Genomic DNA, 3,499 nt, shown 5'->3' on the forward strand with positions numbered 1-3,499 from the left:
AAGATTGTTTGATCGACCGAACATTTAATTAATTTTAGTGCTTGGTATATTATGAATATATTATATAACATATATATAAATGTTGTATCATATATATATATATATATATATATATCTGTTAATTTTTTTTTAATAATATATATGTTAATATTGATTACATGCATATATTTTATATATACAAATTATAAGATTATATATATGTATAACATATATATTTTTAAATAGTTATTAAGAAAAAAAAATTAAATCAGCGACGACCCAAATTGTTGCTGCTGATAATATGTCATTAGTGGCGACAGTAGACGCTACTAATATAAAAACGACGTTGTTTTTGTCCAAATTTTCGCTCAAATTGGCGCGACTTAAGAATTTTCGCAAAATTTTTTCTTCTTCTAATCTCTCGCCCCTCTTCCTTTACTTTCCCTAAATCCCAAAACACCTTCCCCCATACACTCAGCCCCCTCCCCCCAATGCTTCCTCTCTCTCTCTCTCAGCGTCGTTGGCAGTGCCTCTCTAGGCCTGTTCTGTCTACGGCGGTTTCTCTCCAGCGTTCTCTGTCGATCGTATTCTCTCTCTCTCTCTCCATCTGTGAATTTTTATGGAAGTTCTTCAGAATTGAAATTTTGATGTTCTCTCTCTCTCTCTCTCTCCATCTGTGCATTTTTATGGAAGTTCTTCGGAATTGAAATTTTGATGTAACCAGGAAACGAAAAGGAAGAGGAAAATCTGAGATGTTCCTTCATTTCTGTCATCCACTTACTCACTCTATATCTCTGTGTGCAAGATTTTTAAAAAGTGGGCTTTCTGAGCACGATGGATCTCATGGAAAAGGTGAGGTTTTAGAGTAATTATACCCTTCAATGTTTTCCTTGGAGAAAAAATAGGAGCTTCAATGTTTCATTTATTGGCTTATTATTTGTGATTCTTTGGCTTATTCTTTAGTATAAGTTTGCGATACCCATCATTTGTTATGATTCAGGAATCATTGTGTGTGGGTATGATGAGTGAGAACAAGCTAGTGCTGCTCTGATTGTAAGACCAGAAAGACCCCCTTGTGGAGAGGTGGGCCAGCTGGACCCAAGGTGATTTTCCTCTCCACCACTCTTTTGATTTTCATGCTTTTTCATTCTTTTTCTTTCAATGATTGATATCTTTGTGTGGGTTTGTGATTTTTAGTAGTTGTGTTTTTTTTTTTTTTTTTTTGAACTTTTTTCTTTGACTTGGTATTGTAATTTTGATGAATGGGTTCCTCTTTTTTGTCACTATCTTTTATATTAACATTTTCTTTCAAAAGAAAATCGCCACCACCCCGTTTATACTCTGTTCAATTTTATTTTTTTTTGGTTCAATTTTTTATATATGGGGAAAGTTGCTATTGAAGTTGTAGTGTCTATATGCTCTGTTCTCTGCTCTTGTTCTGAATGAAAATGCTCTGTTGGTTTTGTAATTGTGTGATGTAGTTGAGTTTTGTATAGTTGTTGTTTTGAGATGGTCCTTATGTAGAGGGGTATAAATGAAAAATAGAACCATCAACTGACTAGTACTTAATTCTGTTTTGGAACCTTGGAACCTCTTGTTGTTGTTGTTGTTTTGGGCCTACTTGATTTCATTTTAAATAACGTGACTTTGGAATTTCCTGACTATGTTGAGAATTGCCAACGTTGTTTTTTTGAGAATGGCCAGAAAATGCAGAAAATGCATTTTAAATAACGTGACTCATGCAGAAAATGCATGAGGGAAGGGTACTGGTTTTTTGAACTATTACTATCAAACAAAAACAAAAGAGAAAGAAGAGTTTGCTTTGATAATGTAGATGGTGTGGAAGTTTGAGAACATGCTGTGTTCTTTATTTTCTAGTTACATAAAATATAAACCTGATTGTATGTATAGATGCTTTAGGATGTTTCTAGAGATGGGCATTTTTAGAATAATTTTCTTGAAACTGTTGGTGGAGATGAGCTTCAAAACCTATTTTCTGCATCTAATTTACTTACTTCATTAGTGGAAATGCTTCTCAAACATGCCTTTCTGCTTCAAATTTGGTCATCCTGAAAGCTTTAGTGGTGTGTTTAGCATATGAAAACCGTTGGGAGATATGGTTTGTAGTACTGAAATTTTTTATCAATCTTATTATTCTGGCTTGTTGCCTCTTTTACATGTGGTTTCTTGGTTCACTAACTGATTGTCCACAAGCAGTTATGGGCTTTTTATGTCTTTCCATAGGGTTTATCGTTGGGATTGTTGTGCAAATTTTCCATAAGTGGCTATTTGTCCAATGATTTTTAAACTTTAGGAAGAATGGATGCAAATCACTTGGGACAGTTTCTGGGATTTGAGTATTGGAAGAGTAAGGGGTGAGTCTAAGGATAATTATTGTCAAGCATCATTGCATCACACTGTGTCAACAAAATGGAAATTTCAAGTTTTCTTTTTCTTCTTTGTTGACCATGGATATATTTAGTTTTCCAATTAAACGTACTCCAAAGTTTAATTAGCATATTGTTGAAAGCAAAGACTTAATTACCTATTGGAAGCTAGTCCTTGTTTTTTTTAGTGTTTCCTTCCCCTGTTGTTTTCCTACGTCAAACCACTTTACCCATCCTTAAGCTTCTTTAATCCTTTGGACAGTAAACTTAAGAAGGAGCTGACTTGTATTAAATATGACCATTTGAACTCCCACAAAATGTTTGATTTGTGAATATAAATTTGGTTACCATAAAATGCATTTTGGTTTTATAAGATTTCTAGCTGCATCAATGACTGCTTATGTCATTTTTGTGTGTATAACATGCTTAAATTAAATTTGAAGTTCTGCAAAACACGGATTAATTATTGGATATTTGTTTGAAAGGTTTATCAGAATGGAGGTTTACATGTAGGTAAGCTTACCCTTGATGACTTCTGTTTTTAATGTAGCTTTTTGCGTAATGGGAGATGCTGAAATGCTGCTGGTTCATCTTAGGCAGAACATAAAAGCTGTATGCTAATCACAGTGAATTGTTGAGCAAGTAAATTTGGTTTTTTTGTATGAGACCATAAATGTACTCCCTTATTAATGTATTTTGAATTTCGCTAAAATTGTAGCTATTTTCGTGCAACATTACACAATTTCTATTGCATTGACAAAGTTTTAATGTATTGTTCATAGCTTTTTATTGTATTGTTGGTGTACGGTTGGATATGTTGGTTAATTCTAAGTTTTGGTTGGATTGCATGTAGTCAGGTTCTGTTGTGCATTTAGTCTAACTTTAATACCAATGATTACCTTTTGTAGAATCATTACAATTGGTTTTTAATGATATGGTGTGGAAATATTGGATAACGTAGGAGTTTAATGATAAGTTTGACAAGTAATTATATATATTGATTCCTAAAAAATATTTTTCTAATATTTTTTTTTGAATTTTTAACAGTATTAGCAGCGACATGTTGTCGCTGCTAATACTTAATTTTTCTGAGTTTTTAATACTATTAGCGGCGACCTATTTGTCGCCGCTAT

General features: G+C 33.1%; 1 long non-coding RNA gene across 2 annotated transcripts; it reads left to right on the plus strand.

Annotated features, from left to right (window-relative positions):
• Window positions 1-477: 477 nt before the first annotated feature.
• LOC133878814 (uncharacterized) lies at window positions 478-3,134 on the plus strand. Of its 2 annotated transcripts, XR_009901999.1 has the most exons (4): window positions 478-563; window positions 704-831; window positions 980-1,082; window positions 2,917-3,134. It is a non-coding gene; the product is annotated as an uncharacterized LOC133878814 (long non-coding RNA). The 2 variants fall into 2 exon arrangements; XR_009901998.1 differs by lacking the exon at window positions 478-563 and having other exon boundaries at window positions 637-831.
• Window positions 3,135-3,499: the final 365 nt, after the last annotated feature.

Source organism: Alnus glutinosa, chromosome 10 (assembly GCF_958979055.1).
Source record: "Alnus glutinosa chromosome 10, dhAlnGlut1.1, whole genome shotgun sequence".
In the NCBI taxonomy this organism is placed as follows: domain Eukaryota; kingdom Viridiplantae; phylum Streptophyta; class Magnoliopsida; order Fagales; family Betulaceae; genus Alnus; species Alnus glutinosa.